Here is a 23,114-nt window from a genome sequence, read left to right on the forward strand (position 1 = left end):
CCCACCAGACAGGGGTGCCGTGGATAGCCCCGGGCTATCAGCCTGGGATGCCCTGGAGAGGGGGTCCCCTTTATTGGGGGGGTCCCCAGCTCTCCAGGGATATCTGGCTTGATGCTTTCACTGGGGGGCTCGGTGAAAGGGCTTCCCTGGCTGTGGCATCACCCCCCCCCCAGCTAGAACCGGACCGGTGCTTGTTCTGGTAAATCCAGGGGGACCCTACCCTTTTTTGCCTTGTATTTCCAGAACCAGGGATGGCTCAGAGCCCAGTGCTGGTTGTGCTGAATACGGGGGACCACCCTACGTCATTTGTCCCCCGTATTTTGTCAACCAGGACTGGTTATGAAAAGCCTGATACGGGTGAGCCCCACGTTTTTTGTCCCCTGTATTTAGCAAAACCAGTACTGGGTCTCCATAGCCCGGAGCTGGTTGTTGTTTTTGGGGGGGGAGGCCACGCCATTTTTTTTTATTTTAAACAGGCATTTTTTTTTTTTTTAAATTAAACACAGAGGCACAGACGGATCTCACTGATCCTGTATTTCCTTCTGAGTCTGTTTATTTAAACACAGATGCAGGTATCACAGATCTTTCAGATCGGAGCATCTGTGTGCTGCTACCTCCCCTGGGTCCTAATGTCTGCACCACTGCCGCTAATGCCCTCTACCGTCCCCGTGTCCCGGCTGGAGCGAACGCCCACTACCCCCCAGGTCCCGGCCACAGCTAACGCCAGTATAATTCCCCATAGCTCATCGCCGCTACCGCCCGCAGATGACAGCCATCTTGGTGCACCGGAGTGAAGCCACAGTGCGTACACCTGCTGGAGGCTCCTATTGAGGCTGCGCAACAAATTGAAACTTTCTATCTGTATAATGGCGGGTTACTGAGGTAATAGTTTTAAAACTGTAACTTTCTCAATTACCTGAACCCCAAAAGGCCGACTGTGCCCTTATAATATATATATACGGAAAATCAGGAAGCGCAAAACTGAGTACCCACAAGGGATGCAAAACACTGGTCCAACAATACGGCACCGTGCAGCACACATGTGACAGACTCACAAATAATTGATATATAGAGATATATAATCAAGGAAACCTCCCCCCACACACCGGTCAGGGCTGTAGGAAAAGGAAAAGGATAGATACAGACTGACAGAATTGAGGAAAAAAAAAAGTCAGCGCTGGCATAAGTGACATACAATGCAGATAGAAAATACCTACTGCAACTTGGCACTACAATCAGCTGCCCAGATTCAGTGTCTGCTGTATACACTGACCCCAGGGGAAAGGTATACAGGGGGACTGGTCCGCACGCTTGTCCAGACAGATCTGCGATGCACCAGAGAAAATGGCCGCCGGAGACCTCAGAGGGGGCGTGGCCATAGGAGGAGAACAGCTCAGCATTGCCAGACCTTAGCGGAAAGGCGCGCTGTGCTGAGAAGCCGATAAACAGGGAAGGCTGTATCCCCTGGCCGGCAATAAACCCCTGGGATGCTGGTTCCCGCTACCAGTTTCAAATCCCTGGTGGTCTAGTGGACACGCAGGGTATGAGGGGCCTGCGGCCACTGGCAGCACCTCCGGTCTGTCCCCAGAGACTGGAGGTAAAGACTGCTTAACACGCAGATCTCCGCAAATGGTGATCCGCTCTTACCTGTCCCCGTAGACCCGGCAGCAGTCCAGGGAGTCTCGCGGAGTCTGGCTAGCACATGCTCCGAAGTCCCGCTGAGATCCCCAGATCTGTACTGGCATCGCAGCGTCGGCGGGGTGAAGGAGCGGCAGCGCAGACTGCCTATGGACAGTCCGACGCTGCCGCTCTGAAGAGTGAAAAGAAAAAAACTATCAACTCATAAAAATAAAATATCTTTGGGGCTGCTAATCAGCCCCCCTGCGCAAACAGTGACCCGACTATGGCCGGGCACAACTAGAACTGAGGTGCCCCTGGCTCGGGGTACAGAGGAGGATGGTCCAGTGCATCCTGGGAGAAAAGCTTTTAACTGTGTGGTGCCCAGGATCCAGCTATACCCTAAGGTCTTCCTGTGGAGCCTATGGACCCTGAAGAAGAAAGATTATATGGAAATTAGTTACTGTGTAACTATAATAAGACGTGCCCGGCTGTACCCCAACATCTCATACTGTGTAACTATAATAAGACGTGCCCGGCTGTACCCCAACATCTCCATACTGTGTAACTATAATAAGACGTGCCTGACTGTACCCCAACATCTCCATACTGTGTAACTATAATAAGACGTGCCCGGCTGTACCCCAACATCTCCATACTGTGTAACTATAATAAGATGTGCCCGGCTGTACCCCAACATCTCCATACTGTGTAACTATAATAAGACGTGCCCGGCTGTACCCCAACATCTCCATACTGTGTAACTATAATAAGTGCCCGGCTGTACCCAACATCTCCATACTGTGTAACTATAATAAGATGTGCCCGGCTGTACCCCTACATCTCATACTGTGTAACTATAATAAGACATGCCCGGCTGTACCCCAACATCTCCATACTGTGTAACTATAATAAGACGTGCCCGGCTGTACCCCAACATCTCCATACTGTGTAACTATAATAAGACGTGCCCGGCTTTACCCCAACATCTCATACTGTGTCCCTATAATAAGACGTGCCCGGCTGTACCCCAACATCTCCATACTGTGTCCCTATAATAAGACGTGCCCGGCTGTACCCCAACATCTCCTACTGTGTAACTATAATAAGACGTGCCCGGCTGTACCCCAACATCTCCATACTGTGTAACTATAATAAGACGTGCCCGGCTGTACCCCAACATCTCCATACTGTGTAACTATAATAAGACGTGCCCGGCTGTACCCCAACATCCCCATACTGTGTAACTATAATAAGACGTGCCCGGCTGTACCCCAACATCTCCATACTGTGTAACTATAATAAGATGTGCCCGGCTGTACCCCTACATCTCATACTGTGTAACTATAATAAGACATGCCCGGCTGTACCCCAACATCTCCATACTGTGTAACTATAATAAGACGTGCCCGGCTGTACCCCAACATCTCCATACTGTGTAACTATAAGATGTGCCCGGCTGTACCCCAACATCTCCATACTGTGTAACTAGAAGACGTGCCCGGCTGTACCCCAACATCTCCATACAGTCAGTGGCCGCGATTGTGTGAGCTCCTGGAGCAATTAAATTCAGCGTGGTGCTAAGTCGGAGAATGCCAGTTCTCACAACTTAACCTGGGTATTTAGTCATGAGAACCGTCATTCTCCGACTAAAGTGAAGGCTGCGAAGCGGTTAGTGCCGGGGTAAGTCGTCAAACAGCCGCGTGGCCGGAGATTTCATTGGATTTCTCCTCGCACCCTCAGAAACATCGACCAATATTGAATGGCGCCCAATGACTTCATCATATATTTGGCGATGTTTCTCATGAGGAGGATTAGGGTGCAGCAGTAACACTGGCCGGGGAGTAATCACTAAAAATTACAAAGGGGGAGATGTACCAAACCTTACAGAAGGTTTGTGGAGAAGTTGCCCTTAGCAACCAATCAGCTTCTGTCATTTCACTGACTGTACTTGATAATGATAGCTAGAAGCCGATTGGCTGCTGTGGGCAATTTCTCCTCTGTATCTCTCTCTAAGGCGTCATACACTTCCCCCAGATTCTTTCTCTTATGACATGTTATGTACTATGGGTGCAACATCTGGGCTTAAACCTGGGATGCACTGAATTCAGACCTTACCTATATGCTACACTGTAATGGTTGTTACACGGAGCTAAAACAGTCACTACTAATAGAGTGCAGGCATGGTCTATACATTATATCACACACACATGTCATACTAGCTGTATCCTGCTGTGTCCTCACACTCTCCATATCTCCATCTCAGTAAGTGTAACAGAGTGCAGGCATGGTCTATACATTATATCACACACAGGTCATACTAGCTGTATCCTGCTGTATCCTCACACTCTCCGGATCTCCATCTTAGTATGTGTAACAGAGTGCAGGCATGGTCTACACATTATATCACACACAGGACATACTAGCTGTATCCTGCTGTGTCCTCACACTCTCCATATCTCCATCTCAGTAAGTGTAACAGAGTGCTGGCATGGTCTATACATTATATCACACACAGGACATACTAGCTGTATCCTGCTGTATCCTCACACTCTCCGGATCTCCATCTTAGTATGTGTAACAGAGTGCAGACATGGTCTATACATTATATCACACACAGGACATACTAGCTGTATCCTGCTGTGTCCTCACACTCTCCATATCTCCATCTCAGTATGTGTAACAGTGCAGGCATGGTCTACACATTATATCACACACAGGACATACTAGCTGCATCCTGCTGTGTCCTCACACTCTCCATATCTCCATCTCAGTATGTGTAACAGAGTGCAGGCATGGTCTATACATTATATCACACACAGGACATACTAGCTGCACCCTGCTGTGTCCTCACACTCTCCATATCTCCATCTCAGTATGTGTAACAGAGTGCAGGCATGGTCTATACATTATATCACACACAGGACATACTAGCTGTATCCTGCTGTATCCTCACACTCTCCATATCTCCATCTCAGTATGTGTAACAGAGTGCAGGCATGGTCTATACATTATATCACACACAGGACATACTAGCTGTATCCTGCTGTATCCTCACACTCTCCATATCTCCATCTTAGTATGTGTAACAGAGTGCAGGCATGGTCTACACATTATATCACACACAGGACATACTAGCTGTATCCTGCTGTGTCCTCACACTCTCCATATCTCCATCTCAGTAAGTGTAACAGAGTGCAGGCATGGTCTATACATTATATCACACACAGGTCATACTAGCTGTATCCTGCTGTGTCCTCACACTCTCCATATCTCCATCTCAGTATGTGTAACAGTGCAGGCATGGTCTACACATTATATCACACACAGGACATACTAGCTGCATCCTGCTGTGTCCTCACACTCTCCATATCTCCATCTCAGTATGTGTAACAGAGTGCAGGCATGGTCTATACATTATATCACACACAGGTCATACTAGCTGTATCCTGCTGTGTCCTCACACTCTCCATATCTCCATCTCAGTATGTGTAACAGTGCAGGCATGGTCTATACATTATATCACACACAGGACATACTAGCTGCATCCTGCTGTGTCCTCACACTCTCCATATCTCCATCTCAGTATGTGTAACAGAGTGCAGACATGGTCTATACATTATATCACACACAGGTCATACTAGCTGCACCCTGCTGTGTCCTCACACTCTCCATATCTCCATCTCAGTATGTGTAACAGAGTGCAGGCATGGTCTATACATTATATCACACACAGGTCATACTAGCTGCACCCTGCTGTGTCCTCACACTCTCCATATCTCCATCTAAGTATGTGTAACAGAGTGCAGGCATGGTCTATACATTATATCACACACAGGACATACTAGCTGCACCCTGCTGTGTCCTCACACTCTCCGTATCTCCATCTCAGTATGTGTAACAGAGTGCAGGCATGGTCTATACATTATATCACACACAGGTCATACTAGCTGTATCCTGCTGTGTCCTCACACTCTCCATATCTCCATCTCAGTATGTGTAACAGAGTGCAGGCATGGTCTATACATTATGTCACACACAGGTCATACTAGCTGTATCCTGCTGTGTCCTCACACTCTCCATATCTCCATCTCAGTATGTGTAACAGAGTGCAGGCATGGTCTATACATTATATCATACACAGGACATACTAGCTGTATCCTGCTGTGTCCTCACACTCTCCATATCTCCATCTCAGTATGTGTAACAGAGTGCAGGCATGGTCTATACATTATATCACACACAGGTCATACTAGCTGTATCCTGCTGTGTCCTCACACTCTCCGTATCTCCATCTCAGTATGTGTAACAGAGTGCAGGCATGGTCTATACATTATATCACACACAGGACATACTAGCTGTATCCTGCTGTGTCCTCACACTCTCCATATCTCTATCTAAGTATGTGTAACAGAGTGCAGGCATGGTCTATACATTATATCACACACAGGTCATACTAGCTGCACCCTACTGTCCTCACACTCTCCATATCTCCATCTCAGTATGTGTAACAGAGTGCAGGCATGGTCTATACATTATATCACACACAGGTCATACTAGCTGTATCCTGCTGTGTCCTCACACTCTCCATATCTCCATCTCAGTATGTGTAACAGAGTGCAGGCATGGTCTATACATTATATCACACACAGGTCATACTAGCTGCACCCTGCTGTGTCCTCACACTCTCCATATCTCCATCTCAGTATGTGTAACAGAGTGCAGGCATGGTCTATGCATTATATCACACACAGGTCATACTAGCTGCACCCTGCTGTGTCCTCACACTCTCCGTATCTCCATTTCAGTATGTGTAACAGAGTGCAGGCATGGTCTATACATTATATCACACACAGGTCCTACTAGCTGCACCCTGCTGTGTCCTCACACTCTCCATATCTCCATCTCAGTATGTGTAACAGAGTGCAGGCATGGTCTATACATTATATCACACACAGGTCATACTAGCTGCATCCTGCTGTGTCCTCACACTCTCCATATCTCTATCTCAGTATGTGTAACAGAGTGCAGGCATGGTCTATACATTATATCACACACAGGTCATACTAGCTGCACCCTGCTGTGTCCTCACACTCTCCGGATCTCCATCTCAGTATGTGTAACAGAGTGCAGGCATGGTCTATACATTATATCACACACAGGACATACTAGCTGTATCCTCACACTCTCCATATCTCCATCTCAGTATGTGTAACAGAGTGCAGGCATGGTCTATACATTATATCACACACAGGTCATACTATCTGCACCCTGCTGTGTCCTCACACTCTCCGGATCTCCATCTCAGTATGTGTAACAGAGTGCAGGCATGGTCTATACATTATATCACACACAGGACATACTAGCTGTATCCTGCTGTGTACTCACACTCTCCTTATCTCCATTTCAGTATGTGTAAGAGTGCAGGCATGGTCTATACATTATATCACACACAGGACATACTAGCTGTATCCTGCTGTGTCCTCACACTCTCCATATCTCCATCTCAGTATGTGTAACAGAGTGCAGACATGGTCTATACATTATATCACACACAGGACATACTAGCTGTACCCTGCTGTGTCCTCACACTCTCTGAATCTCCATCTCAGTATGTGTAACAGAGTGCAGGCATGGCTGATGGCTCCTGATGTATGAGATACACCAGAGAGTGTGGGGAGGAGACTGGTCAGATCTCTGGGCTGGTAACACACAGTGACATGGGAGGGGGAGAGCAGGAGTATAATAGGGGCTGATGGCTCCTGACTCCCCCACTGTGCATATACATTTTATTCATTAGTTTGTACTGACAGAGGAGGGTGTAGGATAAGAGATTGCTGTAGTGATTGAACAGAGTATGTGACTCTTTTCTGCAATAAGTGTTTATTACTCACCTGTGCTGATATCTGTAGGGATTTCCTCCTCTTTACACTTCTGATCACCCCTCACATACGTCTCTTCTTCTCCCTCTGTATCGTCTGCCTTTATATCAGTCACATCCATCTCTTCTTCTCCCTCTGTATCTTCTTCCTTTATATCAGTCACATATGTCTCTTCTTCTCCCTCTATATCTTCTGTCTTCATATCAGTCAAATACGTCTCTTCTTCTCCCTCTGTATCTTTTGCCTTCATATCAGTCACATACGTCTCTTCTTCTCCCTCTATAACTTCTGCCTTCATATCAGTCACATACGTCTCTTCTCCCTCTATAACTTCTACCTTTATATCAGTCACATACGTCTCTTCTTCTCCCTCTGTATCTTCTACCTTCATATCAACAAGATCTTCACTCTAAATGACCCATAAAATAATCAAGTCTAATTTAATTGAGAATAAACAGTAAAATAATCAGTGTATAATACACACACAGATTCTCTATAGATCATATAGTCACAGTCACTTTGGTATACTGGTATCTACCTGATGCTCCTGTAGGGTTCTGTGACTCTCCTCTGTACAATCCTGTGAATAAAGACGATGGGGACATCTCTCTGTGGTATTTCTATTACTGGGTCCATCTATAGGAAACACAGTGACTGAGTACATTGTATATATGTGCTTATCAGGTAATGTGTGTATATAGGGCTCCCAAACCTGCTCTACCCTATACAATAAATGACATTCTCCTCTTACCCAGTGATGTGAGGGGCCGGTGATTCTCCATCATCGCGTCCTTGTACAGACCCATGTTCCTCTATATATTCCCTCTTCTGCATGGAGACATAGACAGTGACATCCTGACACCTTATAGGAACCTGACACACAATGATATAGTCATCTCCCAGACACATCCCCTGGTTGTACTGTCATGTATTATTACTACAGATATAAGTGATGTTACAGTGACACTCTCAGATCCCCTCACCTCCCCAGTCATGTCCCTGTATTATTAATATAGATATAAGTGATGTCACTGTGATACTCCCAGATCCCCTCACCTCCCCAGTCATGTCCCTGTATTATTACTATAGATATAAGTGATGTCACTGTGACACTCCCAGATCCCCTCACCTCCCCAGTCATGTCCCTGTATTATTACTATAGATATAAGTGATGTCACTATGACACTCCCCTGTATTTAGGCGTCGATCCAATTAGACATGACAGTCGCATCCACGAGTAAGTACAGCTATATGCCACACTTACGGTGCCACCACACACATATAAATATCCATGGTTGCGGGGCTAGATCGGGCCATGAGTGGAGCAGGTTGCAGGTTAGTTGGTGGCGATAACTCACCCCTTTGCGTCTACTTGAATCAAAGCCATAGTATTCCCAGTCATTTCACTCCTGTCTTTGTCTTTAATATAGCATATACACTAGATAAGCTCACTTAAAAAAACAGGGATCATACTTAAACGTGCACCACCGAAAGATGTAGTTTGAAATCTGAGAGCTCTCATGGTAAAGGTTGTTTTAAATTACAAAAAAAGCTCTATTTACTCAGGTAGTTACTGTGAGAGGCAATATGTGTATGTGTGTGTGTATGTGGTCGGGTGATAAGTGAGGGGTTATATTTTGCAACAAAGGTTAGTTTCTTTTTATCACTCTATATCAGCTCTAAGAAATATGGTGATAGAGAATCAGCCTTTAGTCACATCTCCATCTAACAGCACTAGTAATACATGTGTCCTGTTATTCCCTAATAACTACAGGGTTATTACATCTGATGCTCCATCTACCACTGATCTGTATTATTGTATTACTGAGAATCAGACCTTAGTCACATCTCCATCTAACACCACTAGTAATACATGTGTCCTGTTATTCCTAATAACTACAGGGTTATTACATCTGATGCTCCATCTACCACTGATCTGTATTATTGTATTACTGAGAATCAGCCCTTAGTCACATCTCCATCTAACACCACTAGTAATATATGTGTCCTGTTATTCCCTAATAACTACAGGGTTATTACATCTGATGCTCCATCTAGCACTGATCTGTATTATTGTATTACTGAGAATCAGCCCTTAGTCACATCTCCATATAACACCACTAGTAATACATGTGTCCTGTTATTCCCTAATAACTACAGGGTTATTACATCTGATGCTCCATCTACCACTGATCTGTATTATTGTATTACTGAGAATCAGCCCTTAGTCACATCTCCATATAACACCACTAGTAATACATGTGTCCTGTTATTCCCTAATAACTACAGGATATTACAGCTGATGCTCCGTCTACCACTGATCTGTATTATTGTATTACTGAGAATCAGACCTTAGTCACATCTCCATCTAACACCACTAGTAATACATGTGTCCTGTTATTCCCTAATAACTACAGGGTTATTACATCTGATGCTCCATCTACCACTGATCTGTATTATTGTATTACTGAGAATCAGACTTAGTCACATCTCCATCTAACACCACTAGTAATAAATGTGTCCTGTTATTCCCTAATAACTACCGGGATATTACATCTAATGCTCCATCTACCACTGATCTGTATTATTGTATTACTGAGGATGATATTAGTGGTTTTTGCCAACCAAGAGGAAATTGTTACCTACATGTGCATCTAAATTGGCAAAAAAATGTATGGTATGTACTAAGGGTCACATCTGTGAGAGAACCTGGCAATCGGGTCCCTTGTTTCATCCTCGTCTACCCAGAGGCCAGACTTTGTGAGAGAGAAAAGATCCAGACTAATATATAGTAATGTTCTTTATTGTGTTATTTATTAATGTGTGACATCCTGTACAAGGAGACGGCTGGGAGACGGGAATAATAATAAATCACAGGATAGTGACAATCTTACCTGTGGAAGTGTTCTTATGTCCACTTCAAGTGTCTGCAATAATCAGAGGCTTGGGTAAAACCCCTGTATAAGAGGGAAGAAACTACATATGAGATAAATAGAAAATGTCAGATATCAATTACCTACATAACGCATAAACACAAACAGGACCTAAATAAAGCATAACCACAAATAGCACCTACATAGAGCATAACCACAAATAGCACCTACATAGAGCATAACCACAAATAGCACCTACATAGAGCATAAACACAAACAGGACCTACATAGAGCATAACCACAAATAGCACCTACATAGAGCATAACTACAAATAGCACCTACATAGAGCATAACCACAAATAGCACCTACATAGAGCATAACTACAAATAGCACCTACATAGAGCATAACCACAAATAGCACCTACATAGAGCATAACCACAAATAGCACCTACATAGCGCATAAACACAAACAGGACCTACATAGAGCATAACCACAAATAGCACCTACATAGAGCATAAACACAAATAGCACCTACATAGAGCATAACCACAAATAGCACCTACATAGAGCATAAACACAAATAGCACTACATAGAGCATAACCACAAATAGCACCTACATAGATCATAAACACAAATAGCACCTACATAGATCATAACCACAAATAGCACCTACATAGAGCATAACCACAAATAGGACCTACACAGAGCATAACCACAAATAGGACCTACATAGAGCATAACCACAAATAGCACCTACATAGAGCATAACCACAAATAGGACCTAGCGTTCCCGCTAGGCTGTTTCAGCGGGCGCCTTGCTCTGCCCTATTTCTGAAGGGCAGAAAGCACCCTGCCCTCCAGCGCGGAGCCCTGCTGAAACAGCCTTCGGGTTCCGTCCTCCATCCGCGGGCTGCAGTGTCCCGTGGGTGGGGAAAACGGCAGAGCGGAGGTCACCGCCGGTGAACGGATTCCATCACAGTGACCGCAGTGCTTGGGGGCTGCCCGGCTTGTCCGTAAGTACCGGGCATGCCCCCAAGAGTGACGAAAAGGGGACGCGTCACTTTTCAGTGACCATGCCCCCTTTTCGGGCGCATGCGCCTTCGACGCACGCAGAAGTGCCCTTACTCTAGATCTGGTTCCCTGCCTGTCACCGGACCTAGAGTGAAAACTAAGGACCTACAGAGAGCATAACCACAAACAGAACCTACATAGAGCATAACCAGAAATAGGACCTACATAGAGCATAACCACAAACAGGACCTACATAGAGCATAACCAGAAACAGGACCTACATAGAGCATAACCAGAAATAGCACCTACATAGAGCATAACCAGAAGCAGGACCTACATAGAGCATAACCACATACAGGACCTACATAGAGTATAACCACATACAGGACCTACATAGAGCATAACCACATACAGGATCTACATAGATCATAACCAGAAATAGGACCTACATGTAATCAGAGCAGCGATATAATAAATCAAGAAGCATCACAAAAAACATGTAAAGGATGACAGATCATTAATGACCCGGTTGGACAAGAACTCCGGCAACTGCTGACTGACACTAAATTGACGCGTACGCGCAATGTAGCAAATTTCAGCAAATCTCTATTCAAAAACATGGTTGAGATTCAGGTGAGAGGGAATACTATATGGAGGTGTTGGAATGGGCATTTCAGTGCAACACAAAAGGTACTGCTGCCCATTCCTACCATCACTTTGGTGGCAGTCGCCTTGCACGTCCGCTATTTCTGTACGCCAGTCACTAATCTGCTCAGGGTTAGTACTGCTCATGGGCAGGATGCGGGGGCCAGGTTAGAGGACAGAGCTGCAGACAGAACTGTAGTGATCAGCCTAGCACCCTGCTCCTGTCACAACCCATGCAGTTCCTTTTTCCTGTCTGGGGTGTCACTAACTGATCTGGTGGTTCTAGCACACTATGGTATGTATCTCAGCAGTTTGTTGCATTAGCAAGTAATATCACATATCAGTGTGTGCTGGGAGCTGTGTTATTCCCCCTCATATATCACCTACAGTGCCCTCTCTGTTATATAATAATAATAATAATACCACATATCAGTGTGTGCTGGGAGCTGTGTTATTCCCCTTTATATAGCACTGTACAGTTCCATCCCCCTATATAATAATAATACCACGCATCAATGCCCGCATCCCCCTATATAATAATAATACCACGCATCAATGCGTGCTGAGAGCTGTGATATTCATCCTCATATATTACTGTAAGGTCCCCTCTCCCCTATATAATAATAATACCACATATCAGTGTGTGCCGGGAGATGTGTTATTCCCCTTCATATATCACTGGGCCTGATTCAGCATTTATAGCAATAGCAACTGTATACGCAGATTCAGCAATAGTCACTGCGCATTCACCACACGTGTGCTGCGATCACACTGCCATTATGGACGCAGAGCAGAATCCATCGCAGAGTGAGTGACAGGCTGTAAACGGTTTGGGGTGGTGACGGGCGAGCTTGTCCGTTTGAATGGGCATGCATAAATTAGCCACTGCGATGACATACACAGCTTGAGTACTCACGGCGTGACACAAGGCTTGAAGTTCTGCGTAGGGTCTGACGTGCCTTAATTGCGTGATGGGCCGATGTTCGTCAATGTTACCAATGTTTACACTAGATTGCAAGGTAAGACGGATGTGAGTAAACAGAAGTGGGCGTCTTAATGGCGGCTGAGCTTTTGCAATTACTAACATTGTCGCAGTTTCAATGCATGCGTATTTGCAGCTAAGAATGCAGTTGAGAGCCGTGCTGAATCAGACCCACTGTACAGTCCCCTCTCACATATATAAAAATACCACATAGTGTGTTCTGGGAGCTGTGCTATTCCTCCTCATATATCACTGTACGGTCTCCTCTCCCCCTATATAATAATATCACCTATCAGTGTGCGCTGGGAGCTGTGTTATTCCCTCTCATATCACTGTACAGTCCCCTCTCACCTATATAAAAATACCACATATCAGTGTGTTCTGGGAGCTGTGTTATTCCTCCTCATATATCACTGTACGGTCCCCTCTCCCCTATATAATAACAATACCACATATCAGTGTGTGCTGGGAGCTGTGTTATTCCCCCTCATATATCACTGTACAGTCCTCTCTTCCCTATGTAATATTGACACCACATATCCGTGTGCGCTAGAAACTGTGTTATTCTCCCTAATATATCACTGCACGGTCTTCTCCCTAAATAATAATAATAATATCACATATAAGTCAGTGCTGGGAGCTGTGTTATTCCCCTCATATATTACTGTATAGTCCCCTCTCCCCTATATTATAATACCACATACCAGTGTGTGCCAGGAGATGTGTTATTCTCCCTCATATATCACTGTACAGTCCCCTCTCTCCCTATATAATAATAATACCAAATATCAGTCTGTGCTGGGAGCTGTGTTATTCCCCCTCATATATCACTGTATGGTCCCCTCTCCCCTATAGAATAAAACCACATATCAGTGTGTGCTGGGAACTGTGTTATTCCCCTCAAATATCACTGTACAGTCCCCTCTCCCCCTATATAATAATACCAAATATCAGTGTGTGCCGGGAGCTGTGTTATTCCCTCTCATATATCACTGTACAGTCCCCTCTTCCCTATATAATAATAATACCATATATCAGTGTGAGCTGGGAGCTGTTATTCCACCTCATATATCACTGTAGAGTTCCCACTTCCATATATAATAATACCACATATCAGTGGGAGCTGGGAGCTGTGTTATACCCCCTCATATATCACTGTACAGTCCCCTCCCCCCTATATAATAATAATACCACATATCAGTGTGAGCTGGGAGCTGTGTTATTACCCCCTCATATGTCACTGCACAGTCTCCTCCCCCCTATATAATGATAATACCACACATCAATGCGTGCTGAGAGCTGTGATATTCATCCTCATATATTACTGTATGGTCCCCTCTCCCCTATATAATACCACATATCAGTGTGTGCCGGGAGATGTGTTATTCCCCTTCATATATCACTGGGCCTGATTCAGCATTTATAGCAATAGCAACTGTATACGCAGATTCAGCAATAGTCACTGCGCATTCACCACACGTGTGCTGCGATCACACTGCCATTATGGACGCAGAGCAGAATCCATCGCAGAGTGAGTGACAGGCTGTAAACGGTTTGGGGTGGTGACGGGCGAGCTTGTCCGTTTGAATGGGCATGCATAAATTAGCCACTGCGATGACATACACAGCTTGAGTACTCACGGCGTGACACAAGGCTTGAAGTTCTGCGTAGGGTCTGACGTGCCTTAATTGCGTGATGGGCCGATGTTCGTCAATGTTACCAATGTTTACACTAGATTGCAAGGTAAGACGGATGTGAGTAAACAGAAGTGGGCGTCTTAATGGCGGCTGAGCTTTTGCAATTACTAACATTGTCGCAGTTTCAATGCATGCGTATTTGCAGCTAAGAATGCAGTTGAGAGCCGTGCTGAATCAGACCCACTGTACAGTCCCCTCTCACATATATAAAAATACCACATAGTGTGTTCTGGGAGCTGTGCTATTCCTCCTCATATATCACTGTACGGTCTCCTCTCCCCCTATATAATAATATCACCTATCAGTGTGCGCTGGGAGCTGTGTTATTCCCTCTCATATCACTGTACAGTCCCCTCTCACCTATATAAAAATACCACATATCAGTGTGTTCTGGGAGCTGTGTTATTCCTCCTCATATATCACTGTACGGTCCCCTCTCCCCTATATAATAACAATACCACATATCAGTGTGTGCTGGGAGCTGTGTTATTCCCCCTCATATATCACTGTACAGTCCTCTCTTCCCTATGTAATATTGACACCACATATCCGTGTGCGCTAGAAACTGTGTTATTCTCCCTAATATATCACTGCACGGTCTTCTCCCTAAATAATAATAATAATATCACATATAAGTCAGTGCTGGGAGCTGTGTTATTCCCCTCATATATTACTGTATAGTCCCCTCTCCCCTATATTATAATACCACATACCAGTGTGTGCCAGGAGATGTGTTATTCTCCCTCATATATCACTGTACAGTCCCCTCTCTCCCTATATAATAATAATACCAAATATCAGTCTGTGCTGGGAGCTGTGTTATTCCCCCTCATATATCACTGTATGGTCCCCTCTCCCCTATAGAATAAAACCACATATCAGTGTGTGCTGGGAACTGTGTTATTCCCCTCAAATATCACTGTACAGTCCCCTCTCCCCCTATATAATAATACCAAATATCAGTGTGTGCCGGGAGCTGTGTTATTCCCTCTCATATATCACTGTACAGTCCCCTCTTCCCTATATAATAATAATACCATATATCAGTGTGAGCTGGGAGCTGTTATTCCACCTCATATATCACTGTAGAGTTCCCACTTCCATATATAATAATACCACATATCAGTGGGAGCTGGGAGCTGTGTTATACCCCCTCATATATCACTGTACAGTCCCCTCCCCCCTATATAATAATAATACCACATATCAGTGTGAGCTGGGAGCTGTGTTATTACCCCCTCATATGTCACTGCACAGTCCCCTCCCCCCTATATAATGATAATACCACACATCAATGCGTGCTGAGAGCTGTGATATTCATCCTCATATATTACTGTATGGTCCCCTCTCCCCTATATAATACCACATATCAGTGTGTGCCGGGAGATGTGTTATTCCCCTTCATATATCACTGGGCCTGATTCAGCATTTATAGCAATTGCAACTGTATACGCAGATTCAGCAATAGTTACTGCGCATTCACCACACGTGTGCAGCGATAACACTGCCATTATGGACGCAGAGCAGAATCCATCGCAGAGTGAGTGACAGGCTGTAAGCGGTTTGGGGTGGTGACGGGCGAGCTTGTCCGTTTGAATGGGCATGCATAAATTAGCCACTGCGATGGCATACACAGCTTGAGTACTCACTGCGTGAGACAAGGCTTGAAGTTCTGCGTAGGGTCTGACGTGCCTTAATTGCGTGATGGGCCGATGTTCGTCGATGTTACCAATGTTTACACTAGATTGCAAGGTAAGACGGATGTGAGTAAACAGAAGTGGGCGTCTTAATGGCGGCTGAGCTTTTTCAATCACTAACATTGTCGCAGTTTCAATGCATGCGTATTTGCAGCTAAGAATGCAGTTGAGAGCATTGCTGAATCAGACCCACTGTACAGTCCCCTCTCACCTATATAATAATACCACATATCAGTGTGTGCTGGGAGCTGTGCTATTCCCCCTCATATATCACTGTACGGTCCCCTCTCCTCTATATAATAATAATACCACATATCAGTGTGTGCTGGTAGCTGTGCTATTCCCCCTCATATATCACTGTACAGTCCCCTCTTCCCTATGTAATAATACCACATATCAGTGTGCGCTAGAAACTATGTTATTCTCCCTAATATATCACTGCATGGTCTTCCCCCTAAATAATAATAATACCACATATCAGTGTGTGCTGGGAGCTGTTATTCCCCCTCATATATCACTGTATAGACCCCTCTTCCCTATATTATAATACAACATACCAGTGTGTGCCAGGAGCTGTTATTCCCCCTCATATATCACCGTACAGTCCCCTCTCCCTCTATATAATAATAATATTATCACATATCAGTGTGTGCTGGGAGCTGTGTTATTCCCCCTCATATATCACTGTACGGTCCCCTCTCCCCTATATAATAAAACCACATATCAGTGTGTGCTGGGAACTGTGTTATTCCCCTCATATATCACTGTACAGTCCCCTCTCCCCCTATATAATAATAATAATACCACATATCAGTGTGTGCTGGGAGCTGTGTTATTCCCCCTCATATATCACTGTACAGTCCCCTCTCCCCTATATAATAATAATAATACCACATATCAGTGTGTGCTGGGAGCTGTGTTATTCCCCCTCATATATCACTGTAGTGTCCCCTCCCCCCTATATAATAATAATACCACATATCAGTGTGTGCTGGGAGCTGTGTTATTCGCCTCATATCACTGTACGGTCCCCTCTCCCCTATATAATAATAATACCACATATCAGTGTGTGCTGGGAGCTGTGTTATTCCCCCTCATATATCACTGTACAGTCCCCTCTCCCCTATATAATAATAATAATACCACATATCAGTGTGTGCTGGGAGCTGTGTTATTCCCCCTCATATATCACTGTAGTGTCCCCTCCCCCCTATATAATAATAATACCACATATCAGTGTGTGCTGGGAGCTGTGTTATTCGCCTCATATCACTGTACGGTCCCCTCTCCCCTATATAATAATAATACCACATATCAGTGTGTGCTGGGAGCTGTGTTATTCCCCCTCATATATCACTGTACAGTCCCCTCTCCCTATATAATAATAATACCACATATCAGTGTGTGCTGGGAGCTGTTATTATGGGACCCCCAGTGCTGCTGTATGAGGAGACTGTGTGACAGTACAGGGTATATAGCCCAGGCCTCCCCCCACTGGTATATTCTATAGGTACAGGCCACTCCCCCTGTATGGTAGGACACCACAGGCCACTCCCCCTGTATAGTAGGACACCACAGGCCGCTCCCCCTGTATAGTAGGACACCACAGGCAGCTCCCCCTGTATAGTAGGACACCACAGGCAGCTCCCCTGTAGGACACCACAGGCTGCTCCCCCTGTATAGCAGGACACCAAAGGCTGCTCCCCCTGTATAATAGGACACATTACCTGCTGCTGCTGGACACAGAGACGTCGCCTTCCCCGCGCTCTATGTAACTCCGCCCACTTCCTGTCGTCACTTGTTGTTAATCTGTATTAGGCTTTATCTCTGCTTTGTAATTTTAACAATCTGATTGGCTCCTCGAAACGTCACTCACCTCATTATCAGGGAGGAGTGGAAGACTGCAGCCATAGAGACGGCGGGTGGGCGGAGCCGTGTTAGTCAGCTCGGTAATCCTCTCTAGAATGACAGTCTATTCTATAATACATGTCCTCAGTGCAGGAGGGCGGCGGCCATTTTCCTGTATACCAGTCCAGCTGCAATATCATGTTCCCTGGCCCTGAGGTTACATTAGGAGCGGCGGCCATTTTCTCCTGGTCTGAGGTCTCCCTCCTCCTATCATTCCCACAGGAAGCAGCAGGGACAGGGAGCAGCCAGTGTTGTGTCTGACAGCAGGTAATTATATTATTATTATTATTATTATTATTATTATTATTATTATTCTGTAGGCTGAGCAGACATTGGTGTCACTTTGCTGTACTACAAGGAGACCAGACACTGTTTCATTGCTGTAGTACAGCTGGAGCAGACTGTGGTGTTGCATTGTCACTGTGCAGGTAGGATACACTCTAGTGTCCTAATTTTCTAATGCAGGTGGCGCAGACCCTGCTGTTACTATAGCACAGGTGGTGCAGACTCCATTGTTACTATAACACAGGTGGCGCAGACCCTGATGTTACTATAATACAGGTGGTGCAGACTCAGTTGTTACTATAATACAGGTGGCACGGTCTCCGTTGGTACTATAGACTCTGTTGTTACTATAATACAGGTGGTGCAGACTCAGTTGTTACTATAATACAGGTGGCACGGTCTCCGTTGGTACTATAGACTCTGTTGTTACTATAATACAGGTGGTGCAGACTCTATTGTTACTATAATACAGGTTTAGCAGACTCAGTTGTTACTATAATACAGGTGGTGCAGACTCTTGTTACTATAATACAGGTGGTGCAAACTCCATTGTTACTATAATACAGGTGGAGTAGACCCTGCTGTTACTATAACAGGTTATGCAGACCCAGTTGTTGCTACAATACAGGTGGTGCAGACTCTGTTGTTAATATAATACAGGTGGAACAGCCCCAGTTGTTACTATAATACTGGTGGCGCAGACCTTGTTAATATAAAGAGAAGGAAATCGGGAGCGCTGATAATTTGTTTTAGTATCATACAAGACATCTAACAAAGATCACAAATCCAAATTCTAAGAGATTATTAACTCTGGATCTTTAATAAAATATTCTAAAATATTGACCAATAAAATTCTGCTTGTGTCACTAAGTAGTAGCATTTATCATATTAAATACAAACATAAAAACAATTTCAAAGTAAAAAAGAAACAATTGTTGCAGATCAAGGAAGAAGAAATCCTGTAACTCCTGGTGGAGGATAAATATATATGTTACACGTCCAGTTATTGTAACAGAAATCCGGATAATAAGTATGTTGGATAATGTTTCCCGGGATAATGGATGACCCGTATATTTGTATGCAGGATGAAAGGTTGAATAAACTTTATATAAAGCGGGTAATAAGTCTTATTTGTGGTTAGAGGTTCTTACCCGGTAACCTCCTGTGACTCCAATCCTGTAATAGTCAGGGGAAGGAGCACCCGCTGTCTGCTCCACAACTGATCCCGGCCGGTAACCTCCTGTGACTCCAATCCTGTAATAGTCAGGGGAAGGAGCACCCGCTGTCTGCTCCACAACTGATCCCGGCCGGGTAACCTCCTGTGACTCCAATCCTGTAATAGTCAGGGGAAGGAGCACCCGCTGTCTGCTCCACACCAGATCCCGGCCGGGTAACCTCCTGTGACTCCAATCCTGTAATAGTCAGGGGAAGGAGCACCCGCTGTCTGCTCCACAACTGATCCCGGCCGGGTAAACTCCTGTGACTCCAATTCTGTAATAGTCAGGGGAAAGAGCACCCGCTGTCTGCTCCACAACTGATCCCAGCCGGGTGACCTCCTGTGACTCCAATCCTGTAATAGTCAGGGGAAGGAGCACCCGCTGTCTGCTCCACAACTGATCCCGGCCGGGTGACCTCCTGTGACTCCAATCCTGTAATAGTCAGGGGAAGGAGCACCCGCTGTCTGCTCCACAACTGATCCCGGCCGGGTGACCTCCTGTGACTCCAATCCTGTAATAGTCAGGGGAAGGAGCACCCGCTGTCTGCTCCACAACTGATCCCGGCCGGGTGACCTCCTGTGACTCCAATCCTGTAATAGTCAGGGGAAGGAGCACCCGCTGTCTGCTCCACAACTGATCCCGGCCGGGTGACCTCCTGTGACTCCAATCCTGTAATAGTCAGGGGAAGGAGCACCCGCTGTCTGCTCCACAACTGATCCCGGCCGGGTAACCTCCTGTGACTCCAATCCTGTAATAGTCAGGGGAAGGAGCACCCGCTGTCTGCTCCACACCTGATCCCGGCAGGGTAACCTCCTGTGACTCCAATCCTGTAATAGTCAGGGGAAGGAGCACCCGCTGTCTGCTCCACAACTGATCCCGGCCGGGTAACCTCCTGTGACTCCAATCCTGTAATAGGGGAAGGAGCACCCGCTGTCTGCTCCACAACTGATCCCGGCCGGGTGACCTCCTGTGACTCCAATCCTGTAATAGTCAGGGGAAGGAGCACCCGCTGTCTGCTCCACAACTGATCCCGGCCGGGTAACCTCCTGTGACTCCAATCCTGTAATAGTCAGGGGAAGGAGCACCCGCTGTCTGCTCCACACCTGATCCCGGCCGGGTAACCTCCTGTGACTCCAATCCTGTAATAGTCAGGGGAAGGAGCACCCGCTGTCTGCTCCATAACTGATCCCGGCCGGGTAACCTCCTGTGACTCCAATCCTGTAATAGTCAGGGAAGGAGCACCCGCTGTCTGCTCCACAACTGATCCCGGCCGGGTGACCTCCTGTGACTCCAATCCTGTAATAGTCAGGGGATGGAGCACCCGCTGTCTGCTCCACAACTGATCCCGGCCGGGTAACCTCCTGTGACTCCAATCCTGTAACAGTCAGGGGAAGGAGCACCCGCTGTCTGCTCCACACCTGATCCCGGCCGGGTAACCTCCTGTGACTCCAATCCTGTAATAGTCAGGGGAAGGAGCACCCGCTGTCTGGTCCACAACTGATCCCGGCCGGGTAACCTCCTGTGACTCCAATTCTGTAATAGTCAGGGGAAGGAGCACCCGCTGTCTGCTCCATAACTGATCCCGGCCGGGTAACCTCCTGTGACTCCAATCCTGTAATAGTCAGGGAAGGAGCACCCGCTGTCTGCTCCACAACTGATCCCGGCCGGGTGACCTCCTGTGACTCCAATCCTGTAATAGTCAGGGGATGGAGCACCCGCTGTCTGCTCCACAACTGATCCCGGCCGGGTAACCTCCTGTGACTCCAATCCTGTAACAGTCAGGGGAAGGAGCACCCGCTGTCTGCTCCACAACTGATCCAGGCCCGGTAACCTCCTGTGACTCCAATCCTGTAATAGTCAGGGGAAGGAGCACCCGATGTCTGCTCCACAACTGATCCCGGCCGGGTAAAGTGAATAGTATTGCAGGCTGTGACTCCGCTCTGTCCGGTGCTGTATGTGACAGTGGATATTAGTGATAGAAGATGCTAGAGAGCTGCTGGATTCGCCATGTAGCGCTGAAAGCACGGTTAAAAAAACGGTAATCCGGTGTCAAAAACAAGTATCCCAACAAGTAGAAATAGGTCGTGGTGAGAGTATCTAACGCGTTTCTCGGCCTTGTATAAACTGACCGTTATCTCACAAGCAATTAATCTCACTCTCAAGGACTTGTGAATTAATTGTATAATTCTGTGAACCTACAATGTATGACAAACGGATGGTTCATCCTGATAGAATCACTACATCAATGTGCTAAATGTATATAAACATAAAATATATACATACTGGCAGGAATGTAATGTATAACGGTGTCCTGCCAGTGTGACTAAGTGACGGTATAGTACACTAGTACATCTGTGTCATGTGCAGGAATGTAATGTATAACGGTGTCCTGCCAGTGTGACTAAGTGACGGTATAGTACACTAGTCATCTGTGTGATGTGCAGGAATGTAATGTATAACGGTGTCCTACCAGTGTGACTAAGTGACGGTATAGTACACTAGTACATCTGTGTAATGTGCAGGAATGTAATATATAACGGTGTCCTGCCAGTGTGACTAAGTGACGGCATAGTACACTAGTACATCTGTGTCATGTGCAGGAATGTAATGTATAACGGCGTCCTGCCAGTGTGACTAAGTGACGGTATAGTACACTAGTCATCTGTGTCATGTGCAGGAATGTAATGTATAACGGTGTCCTGCCAGTGTGACTAAGTGACGGTATAGTACACTAGTCATCTGTGTGATGTGCAGGAATGTAATGTATAACGGTGTCCTGCCAGTATGACTAAGTGACGGTATAGTACACTAGTCATCTGTGTCATGTGCAGGAATGTAATGTATAACTGTGTCCTGCCAGTGTGACTAAGTGACGGTATAGTACACTAGTACATCTGTGTGATGTGCAGGAATGTAATGTATAACGGTGTCCTGCCAGTGTGACTAAGTGACGGTATAGTACACTAGTCATCTGTGTCATGTGCAGGAATGTAATGTATAACGGCGTCCTGCCAGTGTGACTAAGTGACGGTATAGTACACTAGTACATCTGTGCGATGTGCAGAAATGTAATGTATAATTGTGTCCTGCCAGTGTGACTAAGTGACGGTATAGTACACTAGTACATCTGTGTGATGTGCAGGAATGTAATGTATAACGGTGTCCTGCCAGTGTGACTAAGTGACGGTATAGTACACTAGTCATCTGTGTCATGTGCAGGAATGTAATGTATAACGGCGTCCTGCCAGTGTGACTAAGTGACGGTATAGTACACTAGTCATCTGTGTCATGTGCA

General features: G+C 45.7%; 2 protein-coding genes across 2 annotated transcripts in view; one reads left to right on the forward strand and one right to left on the reverse strand.

Moving 5' to 3' along the window:
- Positions 1 to 23,114, reverse strand: part of LOC148436381 (uncharacterized) — a 381,341-nt gene that overhangs the window by 227,029 nt on the left and 131,198 nt on the right. The gene's annotated exons all lie outside the window — the stretch shown is intronic.
- The window catches only part of LOC148436385 (uncharacterized), a 155,132-nt gene continuing 150,448 nt past the window's right edge, over positions 18,431 to 23,114 (forward strand). The window contains exon 1 of the mRNA XM_088464952.1: positions 18,431 to 18,584. The gene's annotated coding sequence lies outside the window, so the exon portion shown is untranslated. The remainder of the gene's footprint in view (positions 18,585 to 23,114) is intronic.

The sequence above is a fragment of the Taudactylus pleione genome, unplaced genomic scaffold (assembly GCF_031769625.1).
Source record: "Taudactylus pleione unplaced genomic scaffold, aTauple2 ptg001781l, whole genome shotgun sequence".
NCBI lineage: Eukaryota > Metazoa > Chordata > Amphibia > Anura > Myobatrachidae > Taudactylus > Taudactylus pleione.